Genomic DNA, 24,429 nt, shown 5'->3' with positions numbered 1-24,429 from the left:
TGCTTATAAACAGCCGATCCGCTCGGCGGGGGCTATTTTCGGCCACTTGGCTCGTGCGCACGGCCTCCCGGATGTGCCGGGCGGGTGCGCGAGCTCGCCGGCCGCTGGAAGTCGAATGAGGCGCTGCGATCTCCTCCGCGGTGCTTATAAAGTGCCGATCCGCTCGGCTTGGAGCTATTTCCGGCCTCCCGTTGGTGCCGGGCGGCGTGCGCGAGCTCGCCGGCCGCGATCTCCTCCGCGGTGCTTATAAACAGCAGCATGCGCACGGCCTCCCAGAATTTGAACACATTTCGTCAATAAATTTCGCATATTGAATTTTGAAGTTTAATATAATGCAACAATTGAGCTCGACTTATACAAAGGATATATCATAAAATCGTAAATTTCCGTCGAATTTTAGGGGGTCGACTTATACACCGAGTCGACCTGTACACCGGCAAATACGGTAAATACGATTAAATAAAATGATACGACTGGCATAAAAACAAATATTAACCACATACAAATAAAAGTCACCATTACGTTGAATTATTGGGAGCACCGAGCTTGTTTCTCAGAAACGAGCCGGTCCCATCCAGGCGTAATCGGAGACAATGAAACCCGAAGTGGTTAAGGTTTGTCTTTTAATGCAGGATGCTTGGTCTCCATGTGCCGAAGCAGTTTTGAAGGCTTCATTGGCTCGCTCGCTAGTTTCAGGGGCGATTGTGTCTATAAAATGCAAAATGTTGGGTCACCTCGCGGCTTACGGCCATACTACCCTGAGAACGCCCGATCTCGTCCGATCTCGGAAGCTAAGCAGGGTCGGGCCTGGTTAGTACTTGGATGGGAGACCGCCTGGGAATACCAGGTGCTTTAAGCTTTTTCTTTTTCTTATGTGCACTTCAATCGTTTAAGAAGCTATTTTTTACAACACCCATCACGAATGGCATCCGGAAACAGCAAGCCTAATTTAAACTCCGACATTGAAACTATAACACGAGTTTGAAAGCTATATTATGTGGTGACATCCACAGCATTGTAGTTAAATTTTTTACCGCTAGAGAGCAGACTATGTACAGTGAGCATGGCTCCCTGTGAACTCAAAGCAGCAGGCTTGACTTGTAAAAGAACCCAACACAACACTTCCATGAAGTAATTGTACTAAGTTCATTTTGTTTTTCCTTATTTAATCACTTCACTGGTTTCTTTTATATCAAACAAATTGTTTTAGGTTATTCACCTGACATGTTGATCCATCAGCTGATAAAGACGCGTCACCATCACATCTGTGACACTCTGATGAAGGCGGAAGAAACCGCCGAAACATGTCAGGTGAATAACCTAAAACAATTTGTTTGATATAAAAGAAACCAGTGAAGTGACTTCCATGAAGTGTTTTTAAACTTTTCAAGGCATTTATTTTGATTCAGCAAAATGCAGGTCGCAACGGCAAATTCGTGCTACCGCATAAAAAGCTGTCAATAACTTTTCATGATAGCCATGTTTCCAGAAAACACCAAAAGCCTTGGAAGAAAGCCTGTTTCGGCCCTGGTTGTAAAAAAAACAAAAAAAAAAACAAAAGGGAAGGGTGACCGTCCGGGAATACCAGGTGCTGAAAGCCTTTTTTTTTTTTTTTTTCCCACGTCAATTGTGAAAGGAAACTTTTACCACAGCCATCAAGTCCCGCCGCTGCTTGGCATGGTTTCAGGGGCGATTGTGTCTATAAAATGAAAAATTCTGAGCGGTCTCACGGCTTACGGCAATACTACCCTGAGAGCGCCCGCTCTCGTCCGATCTCGGAGGCTAAGCAGGGTCGGGCCTGGTTAGTACTTGGATGGGAGACCGCCTGGGAATACCAGTTACCGTAAGCTTTTTTTTTTTTTTTTTTTTTTCTTATGTGCACTTCAATCGTTTAAGCCAAGAACTTTTTACAGCACCCATCACGAATGGCATTCGGAAACTGCAAGCCTAGTTTGAACTCCGACACTGAAACTACAACACGAGTTTAAAACCTACATTGTGTGGCGACAGCCATAGCATTGCAGTTCACGTTTTTACCGCTAGAGGGCAGACTATGTACAGTGAATAAAGAGCATGGCTCCCTGTGAACTCAAAGCAGCAGTCTTTACTTGTAAAAGAACCCAGCACAACACATTGCGCTTCCATGTAGTGTTTTTACCTTTTTCATGACATTTATTTTGATACAGGTTTTGTGCACTTCACTTTTCCGTTGGATATTCGCGTAGAACCCTATTCCAGTTACGGCCAGATTCTTTTAGACTAGTGGTCCCCAAACTTTCTTGCGCCACGGACCGGCTACGCGTCAGAAATATTTTTGCGGACCTGCCTTTATATATATAAATAAACAATAAATCTATATAAATAAATACTACATTTATAATAAATATATATAAATAGGATTAAATAAAATGATACGACTGGCATAAAAACAAATATAAACCACATAAAAATAAAAGTCACCATTACGTTGAATTATTGGGAGCACCGAGCTTGTTTCTCAGAAACGAGCCGGTCCCATCCAGGCGTAATCGGAGACAATGAAACCCGAAGTGGTTAAGGTTTGTCTTTTAATGCAGGATGCTTGGTCTCCATGTGCCGAAGCAGTTTTGAAGGCTTCATTGGCTTGCTCGCTAGTTTCAGGGGCGATTGTGTCTATAAAATGCAAAATGTTGGGTCACCTCACGGCTTACGGCCATACTACCCTGAGAACGCCTGATCTCGTCTTATCTCGGAAGCTAAGCAGGGTCGGGCCTGGTTAGTACTTGGATGGGAGACTGCCTGGGAATACCAGGTGCTGTAAGCTTTTTCTTTTTCTTATGTGCACTTCAAGCTCTTTTTTTTTTTTTTTTTTTCTTCTTATGTGCACTTCAGTCGTTTAAGCCAAGACCTTTTTACAACACCCATCACGAATGGCATTCGGAAACTGCAAGCCTAGTTTGAACTCCGACACTGAAACTACAACACGAGTTCAAAACCTCTATGTACAGTGAATAAAGAGCATGGCTCCCTGGGAACTCAAAGCAGCAGTCTTTACTTGTAAAAGAACCCAGCACAACACATTGCGCTTCCATGTAGTGTTTTTACCTTTTTCATGACATCTATTTTGATACAGCCAAATGCAGGTTTTGTGCACTTCACTTTTCCGTTGGGCATTCGCGTAGAACCCTATTCCAGTTACGGCCAGATTCTTTTAGACTAGTGGTCCCCAACCTTTCTTGCGCCACGGACCGGCTACGCGTCAGAAATATTTTTGCGGACCTGCCTTTATATATATAAATAAACAATAAATCAATATAAATAAATACTACATTTATAATAAGTATATATACCGTATTTGCCGGTGTATTGGTCGACCTTTTTCGATCCAAAATCGACCGAAAAAAATCGACCTCGACTTATACACCGAGTCATAAAATTTAACTTCGTATTCATCGCTTCAAATGTGATGGTAACCAAGGCCGTTTCTCATGCATCTCATTGTGCGTTGCACTTAGAAAATTTGAACCGGGCGGCGTGCGCGAGTGCGCGGCCCGCTGGAAGTCGAATGAGGCGCCGCGACCACCTCCGCGGTGTTTATAAACCGCCGATCCGCTCGGCGGGGGCTATTTTCGGCCACTTGGCTCGTGCGCACGGCCTCCCGGATGTGCCGGGCGGGTGCGCGATCTCGCCGGCCGCTGGAAGTCGAATGAGGCGCCGCGACCACCTCCGCGGTGCTTATAAACAGCCGATCCGCTCGGCGGGGGCTATTTTCGGCCACTTGGCTCGTGCGCACGGCCTCCCGGATGTGCCGGGCGGGTGCGCGAGCTCGCCGGCCGCTGGAAGTCGAATGAGGCGCCGCGACCACCTCCGCGGTGCTTATAAACAGCCGATCCGCTCGGCGGGGGCTATTTTCAGCCACTTGGCTGGTGCGCACGGCCTCCCGGATGTGCCGGGCGGGTGCGCGAGCTCGCCGGCCGCTGGAAGTCGAATGAGGCGCCGCGACCACCTCCGCGGTGCTTATAAACAGCCGATCCGCTCGGCGGGGGCTATTTTCGGCCACTTGGCTCGTGCGCACGGCCTCCCGGATGTGCCGGGCGGGTGAGCGGGCTCGCCGGCCGCTGGAAGTCGAATGAGGCGCCGCGACCACCTCCGCGGTGCTTATAAACAGCCGATCCGCTCGGCGGGGGCTATTTTCGGCCACTTGGCTCGTGCGCACGGCCTCCCGGATGTGCCGGGCGGGTGCGCGAGCTCGCCGGCCGCTGGAAGTCGAATGAGGCGCCGCGACCACCTCCGCGGTGCTTATAAACAGCCGATCCGCTCGGCGGGGGCTATTTTCGGCCACTTGGCTCGTGCGCACGGCCTCCCGGATGTGCCGGGCGGGTGCGCGAGCTCGCCGGCCGCTGGAAGTCGAATGAGGCGCCGCGACCACCTCCGCGGTGCTTATAAACAGCCGATCCGCTCGGCGGGGGCTATTTTCGGCCACTTGGCTCGTGCGCACGGCCTCCCGGATGTGCCGGGCGGGTGCGCGAGCTCGCCGGCCGCTGGAAGTCGAATGAGGCGCTGCGATCTCCTCCGCGGTGCTTATAAAGTGCCGATCCGCTCGGCTTGGAGCTATTTCCGGCCTCCCGTTGGTGCCGGGCGGCGTGCGCGAGCTCGCCGGCCGCGATCTCCTCCGCGGTGCTTATAAACAGCAGCATGCGCACGGCCTCCCAGAATTTGAACACATTTCGTCAATAAATTTCGCATATTGAATTTTGAAGTTTAATATAATGCAACAATTGAGCTCGACTTATACAAAGGATATATCATAAAATCGTAAATTTCCGTCGAATTTTAGGGGGTCGACTTATACACCGAGTCGACCTGTACACCGGCAAATACGGTAAATACGATTAAATAAAATGATACGACTGGCATAAAAACAAATATTAACCACATACAAATAAAAGTCACCATTACGTTGAATTATTGGGAGCACCGAGCTTGTTTCTCAGAAACGAGCCGGTCCCATCCAGGCGTAATCGGAGACAATGAAACCCGAAGTGGTTAAGGTTTGTCTTTTAATGCAGGATGCTTGGTCTCCATGTGCCGAAGCAGTTTTGAAGGCTTCATTGGCTCGCTCGCTAGTTTCAGGGGCGATTGTGTCTATAAAATGCAAAATGTTGGGTCACCTCGCGGCTTACGGCCATACTACCCTGAGAACGCCCGATCTCGTCCGATCTCGGAAGCTAAGCAGGGTCGGGCCTGGTTAGTACTTGGATGGGAGACCGCCTGGGAATACCAGGTGCTTTAAGCTTTTTCTTTTTCTTATGTGCACTTCAATCGTTTAAGAAGCTATTTTTTACAACACCCATCACGAATGGCATCCGGAAACAGCAAGCCTAATTTAAACTCCGACATTGAAACTATAACACGAGTTTGAAAGCTATATTATGTGGTGACATCCACAGCATTGTAGTTAAATTTTTTACCGCTAGAGAGCAGACTATGTACAGTGAGCATGGCTCCCTGTGAACTCAAAGCAGCAGGCTTGACTTGTAAAAGAACCCAACACAACACTTCCATGAAGTAATTGTACTAAGTTCATTTTGTTTTTCCTTATTTAATCACTTCACTGGTTTCTTTTATATCAAACAAATTGTTTTAGGTTATTCACCTGACATGTTGATCCATCAGCTGATAAAGACGCGTCACCATCACATCTGTGACACTCTGATGAAGGCGGAAGAAACCGCCGAAACATGTCAGGTGAATAACCTAAAACAATTTGTTTGATATAAAAGAAACCAGTGAAGTGACTTCCATGAAGTGTTTTTAAACTTTTCAAGGCATTTATTTTGATTCAGCAAAATGCAGGTCGCAACGGCAAATTCGTGCTACCGCATAAAAAGCTGTCAATAACTTTTCATGATAGCCATGTTTCCAGAAAACACCAAAAGCCTTGGAAGAAAGCCTGTTTCGGCCCTGGTTGTAAAAAAAACAAAAAAAAAAAACAAAAGGGAAGGGTGACCGTCCGGGAATACCAGGTGCTGAAAGCCTTTTTTTTTTTTTTTTTCCCACGTCAATTGTGAAAGGAAACTTTTACCACAGCCATCAAGTCCCGCCGCTGCTTGGCATGGTTTCAGGGGCGATTGTGTCTATAAAATGAAAAATTCTGAGCGGTCTCACGGCTTACGGCAATACTACCCTGAGAGCGCCCGCTCTCGTCCGATCTCGTAGGCTAAGCAGGGTCGGGCCTGGTTAGTACTTGGATGGGAGACCGCCTGGGAATACCAGTTACCGTAAGCTTTTTTTTTTTTTTTTTTTTTTCTTATGTGCACTTCAATCGTTTAAGCCAAGAACTTTTTACAGCACCCATCACGAATGGCATTCGGAAACTGCAAGCCTAGTTTGAACTCCGACACTGAAACTACAACACGAGTTTAAAACCTACATTGTGTGGCGACAGCCATAGCATTGCAGTTCACGTTTTTACCGCTAGAGGGCAGACTATGTACAGTGAATAAAGAGCATGGCTCCCTGTGAACTCAAAGCAGCAGTCTTTACTTGTAAAAGAACCCAGCACAACACATTGCGCTTCCATGTAGTGTTTTTACCTTTTTCATGACATTTATTTTGATACAGGTTTTGTGCACTTCACTTTTCCGTTGGATATTCGCGTAGAACCCTATTCCAGTTACGGCCAGATTCTTTTAGACTAGTGGTCCCCAAACTTTCTTGCGCCACGGACCGGCTACGCGTCAGAAATATTTTTGCGGACCTGCCTTTATATATATAAATAAACAATAAATCTATATAAATAAATACTACATTTATAATAAATATATATAAATAGGATTAAATAAAATGATACGACTGGCATAAAAACAAATATAAACCACATAAAAATAAAAGTCACCATTACGTTGAATTATTGGGAGCACCGAGCTTGTTTCTCAGAAACGAGCCGGTCCCATCCAGGCGTAATCGGAGACAATGAAACCCGAAGTGGTTAAGGTTTGTCTTTTAATGCAGGATGCTTGGTCTCCATGTGCCGAAGCAGTTTTGAAGGCTTCATTGGCTTGCTCGCTAGTTTCAGGGGCGATTGTGTCTATAAAATGCAAAATGTTGGGTCACCTCACGGCTTACGGCCATACTACCCTGAGAACGCCTGATCTCGTCTTATCTCGGAAGCTAAGCAGGGTCGGGCCTGGTTAGTACTTGGATGGGAGACTGCCTGGGAATACCAGGTGCTGTAAGCTTTTTCTTTTTCTTATGTGCACTTCAAGCTCTTTTTTTTTTTTTTTTTTCTTCTTATGTGCACTTCAGTCGTTTAAGCCAAGACCTTTTTACAACACCCATCACGAATGGCATTCGGAAACTGCAAGCCTAGTTTGAACTCCGACACTGAAACTACAACACGAGTTCAAAACCTCTATGTACAGTGAATAAAGAGCATGGCTCCCTGTGAACTCAAAGCAGCAGTCTTTACTTGTAAAAGAACCCAGCACAACACATTGCGCTTCCATGTAGTGTTTTTACCTTTTTCATGACATTTATTTTGATACAGCCAAATGCAGGTTTTGTGCACTTCACTTTTCCGTTGGGCATTCGCGTAGAACCCTATTCCAGTTACGGCCAGATTCTTTTAGACTAGTGGTCCCCAACCTTTCTTGCGCCACGGACCGGCTACGCGTCAGAAATATTTTTGCGGACCTGCCTTTATATATATAAATAAACAATAAATCAATATAAATAAATACTACATTTATAATAAGTATATATACCGTATTTGCCGGTGTATTGGTCGACCTTTTTCGATCCAAAATCGACCGAAAAAAATCGACCTCGACTTATACACCGAGTCATAAAATTTAACTTCGTATTCATCGCTTCAAATGTGATGGTAACCAAGGCCGTTTCTCATGCATCTCATTGTGCGTTGCACTTAGAAAATTTGAACCGGGCGGCGTGCGCGAGTGCGCGGCCCGCTGGAAGTCGAATGAGGCGCCGCGACCACCTCCGCGGTGTTTATAAACCGCCGATCCGCTCGGCGGGGGCTATTTTCGGCCACTTGGCTCGTGCGCACGGCCTCCCGGATGTGCCGGGCGGGTGCGCGATCTCGCCGGCCGCTGGAAGTCGAATGAGGCGCCGCGACCACCTCCGCGGTGCTTATAAACAGCCGATCCGCTCGGCGGGGGCTATTTTCGGCCACTTGGCTCGTGCGCACGGCCTCCCGGATGTGCCGGGCGGGTGCGCGAGCTCGCCGGCCGCTGGAAGTCGAATGAGGCGCCGCGACCACCTCCGCGGTGCTTATAAACAGCCGATCCGCTCGGCGGGGGCTATTTTCAGCCACTTGGCTGGTGCGCACGGCCTCCCGGATGTGCCGGGCGGGTGCGCGAGCTCGCCGGCCGCTGGAAGTCGAATGAGGCGCCGCGACCACCTCCGCGGTGCTTATAAACAGCCGATCCGCTCGGCGGGGGCTATTTTCGGCCACTTGGCTCGTGCGCACGGCCTCCCGGATGTGCCGGGCGGGTGAGCGGGCTCGCCGGCCGCTGGAAGTCGAATGAGGCGCCGCGACCACCTCCGCGGTGCTTATAAACAGCCGATCCGCTCGGCGGGGGCTATTTTCGGCCACTTGGCTCGTGCGCACGGCCTCCCGGATGTGCCGGGCGGGTGCGCGAGCTCGCCGGCCGCTGGAAGTCGAATGAGGCGCCGCGACCACCTCCGCGGTGCTTATAAACAGCCGATCCGCTCGGCGGGGGCTATTTTCGGCCACTTGGCTCGTGCGCACGGCCTCCCGGATGTGCCGGGCGGGTGCGCGAGCTCGCCGGCCGCTGGAAGTCGAATGAGGCGCCGCGACCACCTCCGCGGTGCTTATAAACAGCCGATCCGCTCGGCGGGGGCTATTTTCGGCCACTTGGCTCGTGCGCACGGCCTCCCGGATGTGCCGGGCGGGTGCGCGAGCTCGCCGGCCGCTGGAAGTCGAATGAGGCGCCGCGACCACCTCCGCGGTGCTTATAAACAGCCGATCCGCTCGGCGGGGGCTATTTTCGGCCACTTGGCTCGTGCGCACGGCCTCCCGGATGTGCCGGGCGGGTGCGCGAGCTCGCCGGCCGCTGGAAGTCGAATGAGGCGCCGCGACCACCTCCGCGGTGCTTATAAACAGCCGATCCGCTCGGCGGGGGCTATTTTCGGCCACTTGGCTCGTGCGCACGGCCTCCCGGATGTGCCGGGCGGGTGCGCGAGCTCGCCGCCCGCCGGAAGTCGAATGAGGCGCCGCGACCACCTCCGCGGTGCTTATAAACAGCCGATCCGCTCGGCGGGGGCTATTTTCGGCCACTTGGCTCGTGCGCACGGCCTCCCGGATGTGCCGGTCGGGTGCGCGAGCTCGCCGGCCGCTGGAAGTCGAATGAGGCGCCGCGACCACCTCCGCGGTGCTTATAAACAGCCGATCCGCTCGGCGGGGGCTATTTTCGGCCACTTGGCTCGTGCGCACGGCCTCCCGGATGTGCCGGGCGGGTGCGCGAGCTCGCTGGCCGCTGGAAGTCGAATGAGGCGCCGCGACCACCTCCGCGGTGCTTATAAACAGCCGATCCGCTCGGCGGGGGCTATTTTCGGCCACTTGGCTCGTGCGCACGGCCTCCCGGATGTGCCGGGCGGGTGCGCGAGCTCGCCGGCCGCTGGAAGTCGAATGAGGCGCCGCGACCACCTCCGCGGTGCTTATAAACAGCCGATCCGCTCGGCGGGGGCTATTTTCGGCCACTTGGCTTGTGCGCACGGCCTCCCGGATGTGCCGGGCGGGTGCGCGAGCTCGCCGGCCGCTGGAAGTCGAATGAGGCGCCGCGACCACCTCCGCGGTGCTTATAAACAGCCGATCCGCTCGGCGGGGGCTATTTTCGGCAACTTGGCTCGTGCGCACGGCCTCCCGGATGTGCCGGGCGGGTGCGCGAGCTCGCCGGCCGCTGGAAGTCGAATGAGGCGCCGCGACCACCTCCGCGGTGCTTATAAACAGCCGATCCGCTCGGCGGGGGCTATTTTCGGCCACTTGGCTCGTGCGCACGGCCTCCCGGATGTGCCGGGCGGGTGCGCGAGCTCGCCGGCCGCTGGAAGTCGAATGAGGCGCCGCGACCACCTCCGCGGTGCTTATAAACAGCCGATCCGCTCGGCGGGGGCTATTTTCGGCCACTTGGCTCGTGCGCACGGCCTCCCGGATGTGCCGGGCGGGTGCGCGGGCTCGCCGGCCGCTGGAAGTGAGGCGCCGCGACCACCTCCGCGGTGCTTATAAACAGCCGATCCGCTCGGCGGGGGCTATTTTCGGCCACTTGGCTCGTGCGCACGGCCTCCCGGATGTGCCGGGCGGGTGCGCGAGCTCGCCGGCCGCTGGAAGTCGAATGAGGCGCCGCGACCACCTCCGCGGTGCTTATAAACAGCCGATCCGCTCGGCGGGGGCTATTTTCGGCCACTTGGCTCGTGCGCACGGCCTCCCGGATGTGCCGGGCGGGTGCGCGAGCTCGCCGGCCGCTGGAAGTCGAATGAGGCGCCGCGACCACCTCCGCGGTGCTTATAAACAGCCGATCCGCTCGGCGGGGGCTATTTTCGGCCACTTGGCTCGTGCGCACGGCCTCCCGGATGTGCCGGGCGGGTGCGCGAGCTCGCCGGCCGCTGGAAGTCGAATGAGGCGCCCGACCACCTCCGCGGTGCTTATAAACAGCCGATCCGCTCGGCGGGGGCTATTTTCGGCCACTTGGCTCGTGCGCACGGCCTCCCGGATGTGCCGGGCGGGTGCGCGAGCTCGCCGGCCGCTGGAAGTCGAATGAGGCGCCGCGACCACCTCCGCGGTGCTTATAAACAGCCGATCCGCTCGGCGGGGGCTATTTTCGGCCACTTGGCTCGTGCGCACGGCCTCCCGGATGTGCCGGGCGGGTGCGCGAGCTCGCCGGCGGCTGGAAGTCCAATGAGGCGCCGCGATCTCCTCCGCGGTGCTTATAAAGTGCCGATCCGCTCGGCTTGGAGCTATTTCCGGCCTCCCGTTGGTGCCGGGCGGCGTGCGCGAGCTCGCCGGCCGCGATCTCCTCCGCGGTGCTTATAAACAGCAGCATGCGCACGGCCTCCCAGAATTTGAACACATTTCGTCAATAAATTTCGCATATTGAATTTTGAAGTTTAATATAATGCAACAATTGAGCTCGACTTATACAAAGGATATATCATAAAATCGTAAATTTCCGTCGAATTTTAGGGGGTCGACTTATACACCGAGTCGACCTGTACACCGGCAAATACGGTAAATACGATTAAATAAAATGATACGACTGGCATAAAAACAAATATAAACCACATAAAAATAAAAGTCACCATTACGTTGAGTTATTGGGAGCACCGAGCTTGTTTCTCAGAAACGAGCCGGTCCCATCCAGGCGTAATCGGAGACAATGAAACCCGAAGTGGTTAAGGTTTGTTTTTTAATGCAGGATGCTTGGTCTCCATGTGCCGAAGCAGTTTTGAAGGCTTCATTGGCTCGCTCGCTAGTTTCAGGGGCGATTGTGTCTATAAAATGCAAAATGTTGGGTCACCGCACGGCTTACGGCCATACTACCCTGAGAACGCCCGATCTCGTCCGATCTCGGAAGCTAAGCAGGGTCGGGCCTGGTTAGTACTTGGATGGGAGACCGCCTGGGAATATCAGGTGCTGTAAGCTTTTTCTTTTTCTTATGTGCACTTCAATCGTTTAAGAAGCTATTTTTTACAACACCCATCACGAATGGCATCCGGAAACAGCAAGCCTAATTTAAACTCCGACATTGAAACTATAACACGAGTTTGAAAGCTATATTATGTGGTGACATCCACAGCATTGTAGTTAAATTTTTTACCGCTAGAGAGCAGACTATGTACAGTGAGCATGGCTCCCTGTGAACTCAAAGCAGCAGGCTTGACTTGTAAAAGAACCCAACACAACACTTCCATGAAGTAATTGTACTAAGTTCATTTTGTTTTTCCTTATTTAATCACTTCACTGGTTTCTTTTATATCAAACAAATTGTTTTAGGTTATTCACCTGACATGTTGATCCATCAGCTGATAAAGACGCGTCACCATCACATCTGTGACACTCTGATGAAGGCGGAAGAAACCGCCGAAACATGTCAGGTGAATAACCTAAAACAATTTGTTTGATATAAAAGAAACCAGTGAAGTGACTTCCATGAAGTGTTTTTAAACTTTTCAAGGCATTTATTTTGATTCAGCAAAATGCAGGTCGCAACGGCAAATTCGTGCTACCGCATAAAAAGCTGTCAATAACTTTTCATGATAGCCATGTTTCCAGAAAACACCAAAAGCCTTGGAAGAAAGCCTGTTTCGGCCCTGGTTGTAAAAAAAACAAAAAAAAAAAACAAAAGGGAAGGGTGACCGTCCGGGAATACCAGGTGCTGAAAGCCTTTTTTTTTTTTTTTTCCCACGTCAATTGTGAAAGGAAACTTTTACCACAGCCATCAAGTCCCGCCGCTGCTTGGCATGGTTTCAGGGGCGATTGTGTCTATAAAATGAAAAATTCTGAGCGGTCTCACGGCTTACGGCAATACTACCCTGAGAGCGCCCGCTCTCGTCCGATCTCGGAGGCTAAGCAGGGTCGGGCCTGGTTAGTACTTGGATGGGAGACCGCCTGGGAATACCAGTTACCGTAAGCTTTTTTTTTTTTTTTTTTTTTCTTATGTGCACTTCAATCGTTTAAGCCAAGAACTTTTTACAGCACCCATCACGAATGGCATTCGGAAACTGCAAGCCTAGTTTGAACTCCGACACTGAAACTACAACACGAGTTCAAAACCTCTATGTACAGTGAATAAAGAGCATGGCTCCCTGTGAACTCAAAGCAGCAGTCTTTACTTGTAAAAGAACCCAGCACAACACATTGCGCTTCCATGTAGTGTTTTTACCTTTTTCATGACATTTATTTTGATACAGCCAAATGCAGGTTTTGTGCACTTCACTTTTCCGTTGGGCATTCGCGTAGAACCCTATTCCAGTTACGGCCAGATTCTTTTAGACTAGTGGTTCCCAACCTTTCTTGCGCCACGGACCGGCTACGCGTCAGAAATATTTTTGCGGACCTGCCTTTATATATATAAATAAACAATAAATCAATATAAATAAATACTACATTTATAATAAGTATATATACCGTATTTGCCGGTGTATTGGTCGACCTTTTTCGATCCAAAATCGACCGAAAAAAATCGACCTCGACTTATACACCGAGTCATAAAATTTAACTTCGTATTCATCGCTTCAAATGTGATGGTAACCAAGGCCGTTTCTCATGCATCTCATTGTGCGTTGCACTTAGAAAATTTGAACCGGGCGGCGTGCGCGAGTGCGCGGCCCGCTGGAAGTCGAATGAGGCGCCGCGACCACCTCCGCGGTGCTTATAAACAGCCGATCCGCTCGGCGGGGGCTATTTTCGGCCACTTGGCTCGTGCGCACGGCCTCCCGGATGTGCCGGGCGGGTGCGCGAGCTCGCCGGCCGCTGGAAGTCGAATGAGGCGCCGCGACCACCTCCGCGGTGCTTATAAACAGCCGATCCGCTCGGCGGGGGCTATTTTCGGCCACTTGGCTCGTGCGCACGGCCTCCCGGATGTGCCGGGCGGGTGCGCGAGCTCGCCGGCCGCTGGAAGTCGAATGAGGCGCCGCGACCACATCCGCGGTGCTTATAAACAGCCGATCCGCTCGGCGGGGGCTATTTTCGGCCACTTGGCTCGTGCGCACGGCCTCCCGGATGTGCCGGGCGGGTGCGCGAGCTCGCCGGCCGCTGGAAGTCGAATGAGGCGCCGCGACCACCTCCGCGGTGCTTATAAACAGCCGATCCGCTCGGCGGGGGCTATTTTCGGCCACTTGGCTCGTGCGCACGGCCTCCCGGATGTGCCGGGCGGGTGCGCGAGCTCGCCGGCCGCTGGAAGTCGAATGAGGCGCCGCGACCACCTCCGCGGTGCTTATAAACAGCCGATCCGCTCGGCGGGGGCTATTTTCGGCCACTTGGCTCGTGCGCACGGCCTCCCGGATGTGCCGGGCGGGTGCGCGAGCTCGCCGGCCGCTGGAAGTCCAATGAGGCGCTGCGATCTCCTCCGCGGTGCTTATAAAGTGCCGATCCGCTCGGCTTGGAGCTATTTCCGGCCTCCCGTTGGTGCCGGGCGGCGTGCGCGAGCTCGCCGGCCGCGATCTCCTCCGCGGTGCTTATAAACAGCAGCATGCGCACGGCCTCCCAGAATTTGAACACATTTCGTCAATAAATTTCGCATATTGAATTTTGAAGTTTAATATAATGCAACAATTGAGCTCGACTTATACAAAGGATATATCATAAAATCGTAAATTTCCGTCGAATTTTAGGGGGTCGACTTATACACCGAGTCGACCTGTACACCGGCAAATACGGTAAATACGATTAAATAAAATGATACGACTGGCATAAAAACAAATATTAACCACATACAAATAAAAGTCACCATTACGTTGAATTATTGGGAGCACCGAGCTTGTTTCTCAGAAACGAGCCGGTCCCATCCAGGCGTAATCGGAGACAATGAAACCCGAAGTGGTTAAGGTTTGTCTTTTAATGCAGGATGCTTGGTCTCCATGTGCCGAAGCAGTTTTGAAGGCTTCATTGGCTCGCTCGCTAGTTTCAGGGGCGATTGTGTCTATAAAATGCAAAATGTTGGGTCACCTCGCGGCTTACGGCCATACTACCCTGAGAACGCCCGATCTCGTCCGATCTCGGAAGCTAAGCAGGGTCGGGCCTGGTTAGTACTTGGATGGGAGACCGCCTGGGAATACCAGGTGCTTTAAGCTTTTTCTTTTTCTTATATGCACTTCAATCGTTTAAGAAGCTATTTTTTACAACACCCATCACGAATGGCATCCGGAAACAGCAAGCCTAATTTAAACTCCGACATTGAAACTATAACACGAGTTTGAAAGCTATATTATGTGGTGACATCCACAGCATTGTAGTTAATTTTTTTACCGCTAGAGAGCAGACTATGTACAGTGAGCATGGCTCCCTGTGAACTCAAAGCAGCAGGCTTGACTTGTAAAAGAACCCAACACAACACTTCCATGAAGTAATTGTACTAAGTTCATTTTGTTTTTCCTTATTTAATCACTTCACTGGTTTCTTTTATATCATATATATCATATATCATATATATATTGGCATGGTTTCAGGGGCGATTGTGTCTATAAAATGAAAAATTCTGAGCGGTCTCACGGCTTACGGCAATACTACCCTGAGAGCGCCCGCTCTCGTCCGACCTCGGAGGCTAAGCAGGGTCGGGCCTGGTTAGTACTTGGATGGGAGACCGCCTGGGAATACCAGTTACCGTAAGCTTTTTTTTTTTTTTTTTTTTCTTATGTGCACTTCAATCGTTTAAGCCAAGAACTTTTTACAGCACCCATCACGAATGGCATTCGGAAACTGCAAGCCTAGTTTGAACTCCGACACTGAAACTACAACACGAGTTTAAAACCTACATTGTGTGGCGACAGCCATAGCATTGCAGTTCACGTTTTTACCGCTAGAGGGCAGACTATGTACAGTGAATAAAGAGCATGGCTCCCTGTGAACTCAAAGCAGCAGTCTTTACTTGTAAAAGAACCCAGCACAACACATTGCGCTTCCATGTAGTGTTTTTACTTTTTTCATGACATTTATTTTGATACAGGTTTTGTGCACTTCACTTTTCCGTTGGGCATTCGCGTAGAACCCTATTCCAGTTACGGCCAGATTCTTTTAGACTAGTGGTCCCCAAACTTTCTTGCGCCACGGACCGGCTACGCGTCAGAAATATTTTTGCGGACCTGCCTTTATATATATAAATAAACAATAAATCTATATAAATAAATACTACATTTATAATAAATATATATAAATAGGATTAAATAAAATGATACGACTGGCATAAAAACAAATATAAACCACATAAAAATAAAAGTCACCATTACGTTGAATTATTGGGAGCACCGAGCTTGTTTCTCAGAAACGAGCCGGTCCCATCCAGGCGTAATCGGAGACAATGAAACCCGAAGTGGTTAAGGTTTGTCTTTTAATGCAGGATGCTTGGTCTCCATGTGCCGAAGCAGTTTTGAAGGCTTCATTGGCTTGCTCGCTAGTTTCAGGGGCGATTGTGTCTATAAAATGCAAAATGTTGGGTCACCTCACGGCTTACGGCCATACTACCCTGAGAACGCCTGATCTCGTCTTATCTTGGAAGCTAAGCAGGGTCGGGCCTGGTTAGTACTTGGATGGGAGACTGCCTGGGAATACCAGGTGCTGTAAGCTTTTTCTTTTTCTTATGTGCACTTCAAGCTCTTTTTTTTTTTTTTTTTTTCTTCTTATGTGCACTTCAGTCGTTTAAGCCAAGACCTTTTTACAACACCCATCACGAATGGCATTCGGAAACTGCAAGCCTAGTTTGAACTCCGACACTGAAACTACAACACGAGTTCAAAACCTCTATGTACAGTGAATAAAGAGCATGGCTCCCTGTGAACTCAAAGCAGCAGTCTTTACTTGTAAAAGAACCCAGCACAACACATTGCGCTTCCATGTAGTGTTTTTACCTTTTTCATGACATTTATTTTGATACAGCCAAATGCAGGTTTTGTGCACTTCACTTTTCCGTTGGGCATTCGCGTAGAACCCTATTCCAGTTACGGCCAGATTCTTTTAGACTAGTGGCCCCCAACCTTTCTTGCGCCACGGACCGGCTACGCGTCAGAAATATTTTTGCGGACCTGCCTTTATATATATAAATAAACAATAAATCAATATAAATAAATACTACATTTATAATAAGTATATATACCGTATTTGCCGGTGTATTGGTCGACCTTTTTCGATCCAAAATCGACCGAAAAAAATCGACCTCGACTTATACACCGAGTCATAAAATTTAACTTCGTATTCATCGCTTCAAATGTGATGGTAACCAAGGCCGTTTCTCATGCATCTCATTGTGCGTTGCACTTAGAAAATTTGAACCGGGCGGCGTGCGCGAGTGCGCGGCCCGCTGGAAGTCGAATGAGGCGCCGCGACCACCTCCGCGGTGCTTATAAACAGCCGATCCGCTCGGCGGGGGCTATTTTCGGCCACTTGGCTCGTGCGCACGGCCTCCCGGATGTGCCGGGCGGGTGCGCGAGCTCGCCGGCCGCTGGAAGTCGAATGAGGCGCCGCGACCACCTCCGCGGTGCTTATAAACAGCCGATCCGCTCGGCGGGGGCTATTTTCGGCCACTTGGCTCGTGCGCACGGCCTCCCGGATGTCCCGGGCGGGTGCGCGAGCTCGCTGGCCGCTGGAAGTCGAATGAGGCGCCGCGACCACCTCCGCGGTGCTTATAAACAGCCGATCCGCTCGGCGGGGGCTATTTTCGGCCACTTGGCTCGTGCGCACGGCCTCCCGGATGTGCCGGGCGGGTGCGCGAGCTCGCCGGCCGCTGGAAGTCGAATGAGGCGCCGCGACCACCTCCGCGGTGCTTATAAACAGCCGATCCGCTCGGCGGGGGCTATTTTCGGCCACTTGGCTCGTGCGCACGGCCTCCCGGATGTGCCGGGCGGGTGCACGAGCTCGCCGGCCGCTGGAAGTCGAATGAGGCGCCGCGACCACCTCCGCGGTGCTTATAAACAGCCGATCCGCTCGGCGGGGGCTATTTTCGGCCACTTGGCTCGTGCGCACGGCCTCCCGGATGTGCCGGGCGGGTGCGCGAGCTCGCCGGCCGCCGGAAGTCGAATGAGGCGCCGCGACCACCTCCGCGGTGCTTATAAACAGCCGATCCGCTCGGCGGGGGCTATTTTCGGCCACTTGGCTCGTGCGCACGGCCTCCCGGATGTGCCGGGCGGGTGCGCGAGCTCGCCGGCCGCTGGAAGTCGAATGAGGCGCCGCGACCACCTCCGCGGTGCTTATAAACAGCCGATCCGCTCGGCGGGGGCTATTTTCGGCCACTTGGCTCGTGCGCACGGCCTCCCGGATGTGCCGGGCGGGTGCGCGGGCTCGCCGGCCGCTGGAAGTCGAATGAGGCGCCGCGACCACCTCCGCGGTGCTTATAAACAGCCGATCCGCTCGGCGGGGGCTATTTTCGGCCACTTGGCTCGTGCGCACGGCCTCCCGGATGTGCCGGGCGGGTGCGCGAGCTCGCCGGCCGCTGGAAGTCGAATGAGGCGCCGCGACCACCTCCGCGGTGCTTATAAACAGCCGATCCGCTCGGCGGGGGCTATTTTCGGCCACTTGGCTCGTGCGCACGGCCTCCCGGATGTGCCGGGCGGGTGCGCGAGCTCGCCGGCCGCTGGAAGTCGAATGAGGCGCCGCGACCACCTCCGCGGTGCTTATAAACAGCCGATCCGCTCGGCGGGGGCTATTTTCGGCCACTTGGCTCGTGCGCACGGCCTCCCGGATGTGCCGGGCGGGTGCGCGAGCTCGCCGGCCGCTGGAAGTCGAATGAGGCGCCCGACCACCTCCGCGGTGCTTATAAACAGCCGATCCGCTCGGCGGGGGCTATTTTCGGCCACTTGGCTCGTGCGCACGGCCTCCCGGATGTGCCGGGCGGGTGCGCGAGCTCGCCGGCCGCTGGAAGTCGAATGAGGCGCCGCGACCACCTCCGCGGTGCTTATAAACAGCCGATCCGCTCGGCGGGGGCTATTTTCGGCCACTTGGCTCGTGCGCACGGCCTCCCGGATGTGCCGGGCGGGTGCGCGGGCTCGCCGGCCGCTGGAAGTGAGGCGCCGCGACCACCTCCGCGGTGCTTATAAACAGCCGATCCGCTCGGCGGGGGCTATTTTCGGCCACTTGGCTCGTGCGCACGGCCTCCCGGATGTGCCGGGCGGGTGCGCGAGCTCGCCGGCCGCTGGAAGTCGAATGAGGCGCCGCGACCACCTCCGCGGTGCTTATAAACAGCCGATCCGCTCGGCGGGGGCTATTTTCGGCCACTTGGCTCGTGCGCACGGCCTCCCGGATGTCCCGGGCGGGTGCGCGAGCTCGCTGGCCGCTGGAAGTCGAATGAGGCGCCGCGACCACCTCCGCGGTGCTTATAAACAGCCGATCCGCTCGGCGGGGGCTATTTTCGGCCACTTGGCTCGTGCGCACGGCCTCCCGGATGTGCCGGGCGGGTGCGCGAGCTCGCCGGCCGCTGGAAGTCGAATGAGGCGCCGCGACCACCTCCGCGGTGCTTATAAACAGCCGATCCGCTCGGCGGGGGCTATTTTCGGCCACTTGGCTCGTGCGCACGGCCTCCCGGATGTGCCGGGCGGGTGCACGAGCTCGCCGGCCGCTGGAAGTCGAATGAGGCGCCGCGACCACCTCCGCGGTGCTTATAAACAGCCGATCCGCTCGGCGGGGGCTATTTTCGGCCACTTGGCTCGTGCGCACGGCCTCCCGGATGTGCCGGGCGGGTGCGCGAGCTCGCCGGCCGCCGGAAGTCGAATGAGGCGCCGCGACCACCTCCGCGGTGCTTATAAACAGCCGATCCGCTCGGCGGGGGCTATTTTCGGCCACTTGGCTCGTGCGCACGGCCTCCCGGATGTGCCGGGCGGGTGCGCGAGCTCGCCGGCCGCTGGAAGTCGAATGAGGCGCCGCGACCACCTCCGCGGTGCTTATAAACAGCCGATCCGCTCGGCGGGGGCTATTTTCGGCCACTTGGCTCGTGCGCACGGCCTCCCGGATGTGCCGGGCGGGTGCGCGGGCTCGCCGGCCGCTGGAAGTCGAATGAGGCGCCGCGACCACCTCCGCGGTGCTTATAAACAGCCGATCCGCTCGGCGGGGGCTATTTTCGGCCACTTGGCTCGTGCGCACGGCCTCCCGGATGTGCCGGGCGGGTGCGCGAGCTCGCCGGCCGCTGGAAGTCGAATGAGGCGCCGCGACCACCTCCGCGGTGCTTATAAACAGCCGATCCGCTCGGCGGGGGCTATTTTCGGCCACTTGGCTCGTGCGCACGGCCTCCCGGATGTGCCGGGCGGGTGCGCGAGCTCGCCGGCCGCTGGAAGTCGAATGAGGCGCCGCGACCACCTCCGCGGTGCTTATAAACAGCCGATCCGCTCGGCGGGGGCTATTTTCGGCCACTTGGCTCGTGCGCACGGCCTCCCGGATGTGCCGGGCGGGTGCGCGAGCTCGCCGGCCGCTGGAAGTCGAATGAGGCGCCCGACCACCTCCGCGGTGCTTATAAACAGCCGATCCGCTCGGCGGGGGCTATTTTCGGCCACTTGGCTCGTGCGCACGGCCTCCCGGATGTGCCGGGCGGGTGCGCGAGCTCGCCGGCCGCTGGAAGTCGAATGAGGCGCCGCGACCACCTCCGCGGTGCTTATAAACAGCCGATCCGCTCGGCGGGGGCTATTTTCGGCCACTTGGCTCGTGCGCACGGCCTCCCGGATGTGCCGGGCGGGTGCGCGGGCTCGCCGGCCGCTGGAAGTGAGGCGCCGCGACCACCTCCGCGGTGCTTATAAACAGCCGATCCGCTCGGCGGGGGCTATTTTCGGCCACTTGGCTCGTGCGCACGGCCTCCCGGATGTGCCGGGCGGGTGCGCGAGCTCGCCGGCCGCTGGAAGTCGAATGAGGCGCCGCGACCACCTCCGCGGTGCTTATAAACAGCCGATCCGCTCGGCGGGGGCTATTTTCGGCCACTTGGCTCGTGCGCACGGCCTCCCGGATGTGCCGGGCGGGTGCGCGAGCTCGCCGGCCGCTGGAAGTCGAATGAGGCGCCGCGACCACCTCCGCGGTGCTTATAAACAGCCGATCCGCTCGGCGGGGGCTATTTTCGGCCACTTGGCTCGTGCGCACGGCCTCCCGGATGTGCCGGGCGGGTGCGCGAGCTCGCCGGCCGCTGGAAGTCGAATGAGGCGCCGCGACCACCTCCGCGGTGCTTATAAACAGCCGATCCGCTCGGCGGGGGCTATTTTCGGCCACTTGGCTCGTGCGCACGGCCTCCCGGATGTGCCGGGCGGGTGCGCGAGCTCGCCGGCCGCTGGAAGTCGAATGAGGCGCCGCGACCACCTCCGCGGTGCTTATAAACAGCCGATCCGCTCGGCGGGGGCTATTTTCGGCCACTTGGCTCGTGCGCACGGCCTCCCGGATGTGCCGGGCGGGTGCGCGAGCTCGCCGGCGGCTGGAAGTCCAATGAGGCGCCGCGATCTCCTCCGCGGTGCTTATAAAGTGCCGATCCGCTCGGCTTGGAGCTATTTCCGGCCTCCCGTTGGTGCCGGGCGGCGTGCGCGAGCTCGCCGGCCGCGATCTCCTCCGCGGTTCTTATAAACAGCAGCATGCGCACGGCCTCCCAGAATTTGAACACATTTCGTCAATAAATTTCGCATATTGAATTTTGAAGTTTAATATAATGCAACAATTGAGCTCGACTTATACAAAGGATATATCATAAAATCGTAAATTTCCGTCGAATTTTAGGGGGTCGACTTATACACCGAGTCGACCTGTACACCGGCAAATACGGTAAATACGATTAAATAAAATGATACGACTGGCATAAAAACAAATATAAACCACATAAAAATAAAAGTCACCATTACGTTGAGTTATTGGGAGCACCGAGCTTGTTTCTCAGAAACGAGCCGGTCCCATCCAGGCGTAATCGGAGACAATGAAACCCGAAGTGGTTAAGGTTTGTTTTTTAATGCAGGATGCTTGGTCTCCATGTGCCGAAGCAGTTTTGAAGGCTTCATTGGCTCGCTCGCTAGTTTCAGGGGCGATTGTGTCTATAAAATGCAAAATGTTGGGTCACCGCACGGCTTACGGCCATACTACCCTGAGAACGCCCGATCTCGTCCGATCTCGGAAGCTAAGCAGGGTCGGGCCTGGTTAGTACTTGGATGGGAGACCGCCTGGGAATATCAGGTGCTGTAAGCTTTTTCTTTTTCTTATGTGCACTTCAATCGTTTAAGAAGCTATTTTTTACAACACCCATCACGAATGGCATCCGGAAACAGCAAGCCTAATTTAAACTCCGACATTGAAACTATAACACGAGTTTGAAAGCTATATTATGTGGTGACATCCACAGCATTGTAGTTAAATTTTTTACCGCTAGAGAGCAGACTATGTACAGTGAGCATGGCTCCCTGTGAACTCAAAGCAGCAGGCTTGACTTGTAAAAGAACCCAACACAACACTTCCATGAAGTAATTGTACTAAGTTCATTTTGTTTTTCCTTATTTAATCACTTCACTGGTTTCTTTTATATCAAACAAATTGTTTTAGGTTATTCACCTGACATGTTGATCCATCAGCTGATAAAGACGCGTCACCATCACATCTGTGACACTCTGATGAAGGCGGAAGAAACCGCCGAAACATGTCAGGTGAATAACCTAAAACAATTTGTTTGATATAAAAGAAACCAGTGAAGTGACTTCCATGAAGTGTTTTTAAACTTTTCAAGGCATTTATTTTGATTCAGCAAAATGCAGGTCGCAACGGCAAATTCGTGCTACCGCATAAAAAGCTGTCAATAACTTTTCATGATAGCCATGTTTCCAGAAAACACCAAAAGCCTTGGAAGAAAGCCTGTTTCGGCCCTGGTTGTAAAAAAAAACAAAAAAAAAACAAAAGGGAAGGGTGACCGTCCGGGAATACCAGGTGCTGAAAGCCTTTTTTTTTTTTTTTTCCCACGTCAATTGTGAAAGGAAACTTTTACCACAGCCATCAAGTCCCGCCGCTGCTTGGCATGGTTTCAGGGGCGATTGTGTCTATAAAATGAAAAATTCTGAGCGGTCTCACGGCTTACGGCAATACTACCCTGAGAGCGCCCGCTCTCGTCCGACCTCGGAGGCTAAGCAGGGTCGGGCCTGGTTAGTACTTGGATGGGAGACCGCCTGGGAATACCAGTTACCGTAAGCTTTTTTTTTTTTTTTTTTTTTCTTATGTGCACTTCAATCGTTTAAGCCAAGAACTTTTTACAGCACCCATCACGAATGGCATTCGGAAACTGCAAGCCTAGTTTGAACTCCGACACTGAAACTACAACACGAGTTTAAAACCTACATTGTGTGGCGACAGCCATAGCATTGCAGTTCACGTTTTTACCGCTAGAGGGCAGACTATGTACAGTGAATAAAGAGCATGGCTCCCTGTGAACTCAAAGCAGCAGTCTTTACTTGTAAAAGAACCCAGCACAACACATTGCGCTTCCATGTAGTGTTTTTACCTTTTTCATGACATTTATTTTGATACAGGTTTTGTGCACTTCACTTTTCCGTTGGGCATTCGCGTAGAACCCTATTCCAGTTACGGCCAGATTCTTTTAGACTAGTGGTCCCCAAACTTTCTTGCGCCACGGACCGGCTACGCGTCAGAAATATTTTTGCGGACCTGCCTTTATATATATAAATAAACAATAAATCTATATAAATAAATACTACATTTATAATAAATATATATAAATAGGATTAAATAAAATGATACGACTGGCATAAAAACAAATATAAACCACATAAAAATAAAAGTCACCATTACGTTGAATTATTGGGAGCACCGAGCTTGTTTCTCAGAAACGAGCCGGTCCCATCCAGGCGTAATCGGAGACAATGAAACCCGAAGTGGTTAAGGTTTGTCTTTTAATGCAGGATGCTTGGTCTCCATGTGCCGAAGCAGTTTTGAAGGCTTCATTGGCTTGCTCGCTAGTTTCAGGGGCGATTGTGTCTATAAAATGCAAAATGTTGGGTCACCTCACGGCTTACGGCCATACTACCCTGAGAACGCCTGATCTCGTCTTATCTCGGAAGCTAAGCAGGGTCGGGCCTGGTTAGTACTTGGATGGGAGACTGCCTGGGAATACCAGGTGCTGTAAGCTTTTTCTTTTTCTTATGTGCACTTCAAGCTCTTTTTTTTTTTTTTTTTTTCTTCTTATGTGCACTTCAGTCGTTTAAGCCAAGACCTTTTTACAACACCCATCACGAATGGCATTCGGAAACTGCAAGCCTAGTTTGAACTCCGACACTGAAACTACAACACGAGTTCAAAACCTCTATGTACAGTGAATAAAGAGCATGGCTCCCTGTGAACTCAAAGCAGCAGTCTTTACTTGTAAAAGAACCCAGCACAACACATTGCGCTTCCATGTAGTGTTTTTACCTTTTTCATGACATTTATTTTGATACAGCCAAATGCAGGTTTTGTGCACTTCACTTTTCCGTTGGGCATTCGCGTAGAACCCTATTCCAGTTACGGCCAGATTCTTTTAGACTAGTGGTCCCCAACCTTTCTTGCGCCACGGACCGGCTACGCGTCAGAAATATTTTTGCGGACCTGCCTTTATATATATAAATAAACAATAAATCAATATAAATAAATACTACATTTATAATAAGTATATATACCGTATTTGCCGGTGTATTGGTCGACCTTTTTCGATCCAAAATCGACCGAAAAAAATCGACCTCGACTTATACACCGAGTCATAAAATTTAACTTCGTATTCA

General features: G+C 52.6%; 8 non-coding genes and 6 pseudogenes across 8 annotated transcripts; all 14 read left to right on the top strand.

The window, feature by feature from the left end:
* The first annotated feature begins 740 nt into the window (after positions 1 to 740).
* On the top strand, positions 741 to 859 carry LOC125990744 (5S ribosomal RNA). Its single transcript, XR_007489072.1, has one exon. It is a non-coding gene; the product is annotated as a 5S ribosomal RNA (ribosomal RNA).
* An 872-nt stretch (positions 860 to 1,731) lies between these two features.
* Positions 1,732 to 1,850, top strand: LOC125990769 (5S ribosomal RNA; annotated as a pseudogene).
* An 834-nt stretch (positions 1,851 to 2,684) lies between these two features.
* Positions 2,685 to 2,803, top strand: LOC125990753 (5S ribosomal RNA). The gene has a single exon (XR_007489081.1). It is a non-coding gene; the product is annotated as a 5S ribosomal RNA (ribosomal RNA).
* Positions 2,804 to 5,156: 2,353 nt separating this feature from the next.
* On the top strand, positions 5,157 to 5,275 carry LOC125990743 (5S ribosomal RNA). The gene has a single exon (XR_007489071.1). It is a non-coding gene; the product is annotated as a 5S ribosomal RNA (ribosomal RNA).
* Positions 5,276 to 6,148: 873 nt separating this feature from the next.
* Positions 6,149 to 6,267, top strand: LOC125990703 (5S ribosomal RNA; annotated as a pseudogene).
* An 834-nt stretch (positions 6,268 to 7,101) lies between these two features.
* LOC125990752 (5S ribosomal RNA) lies at positions 7,102 to 7,220 on the top strand. The gene has a single exon (XR_007489080.1). It is a non-coding gene; the product is annotated as a 5S ribosomal RNA (ribosomal RNA).
* Positions 7,221 to 11,540: 4,320 nt separating this feature from the next.
* Positions 11,541 to 11,659, top strand: LOC125990728 (5S ribosomal RNA). Its single transcript, XR_007489057.1, has one exon. It is a non-coding gene; the product is annotated as a 5S ribosomal RNA (ribosomal RNA).
* An 872-nt stretch (positions 11,660 to 12,531) lies between these two features.
* On the top strand, positions 12,532 to 12,650 carry LOC125990768 (5S ribosomal RNA; annotated as a pseudogene).
* A 2,039-nt stretch (positions 12,651 to 14,689) lies between these two features.
* On the top strand, positions 14,690 to 14,808 carry LOC125990742 (5S ribosomal RNA). Its single transcript, XR_007489070.1, has one exon. It is a non-coding gene; the product is annotated as a 5S ribosomal RNA (ribosomal RNA).
* A 419-nt stretch (positions 14,809 to 15,227) lies between these two features.
* Positions 15,228 to 15,346, top strand: LOC125990778 (5S ribosomal RNA; annotated as a pseudogene).
* An 832-nt stretch (positions 15,347 to 16,178) lies between these two features.
* LOC125990758 (5S ribosomal RNA) lies at positions 16,179 to 16,297 on the top strand (annotated as a pseudogene).
* Positions 16,298 to 21,740: 5,443 nt separating this feature from the next.
* Positions 21,741 to 21,859, top strand: LOC125990717 (5S ribosomal RNA). Its single transcript, XR_007489045.1, has one exon. It is a non-coding gene; the product is annotated as a 5S ribosomal RNA (ribosomal RNA).
* Positions 21,860 to 22,730: 871 nt separating this feature from the next.
* Positions 22,731 to 22,849, top strand: LOC125990777 (5S ribosomal RNA; annotated as a pseudogene).
* Positions 22,850 to 23,682: 833 nt separating this feature from the next.
* LOC125990751 (5S ribosomal RNA) lies at positions 23,683 to 23,801 on the top strand. Its single transcript, XR_007489079.1, has one exon. It is a non-coding gene; the product is annotated as a 5S ribosomal RNA (ribosomal RNA).
* Positions 23,802 to 24,429: the final 628 nt, after the last annotated feature.

The sequence above is a fragment of the Syngnathus scovelli genome, chromosome 20, assembly GCF_024217435.2.
Source record: "Syngnathus scovelli strain Florida chromosome 20, RoL_Ssco_1.2, whole genome shotgun sequence".
In the NCBI taxonomy this organism is placed as follows: domain Eukaryota; kingdom Metazoa; phylum Chordata; class Actinopteri; order Syngnathiformes; family Syngnathidae; genus Syngnathus; species Syngnathus scovelli.
Note: the sequence above shows the minus strand (reverse complement) of the source record. Positions and strands in the feature narration are given on the sequence as shown.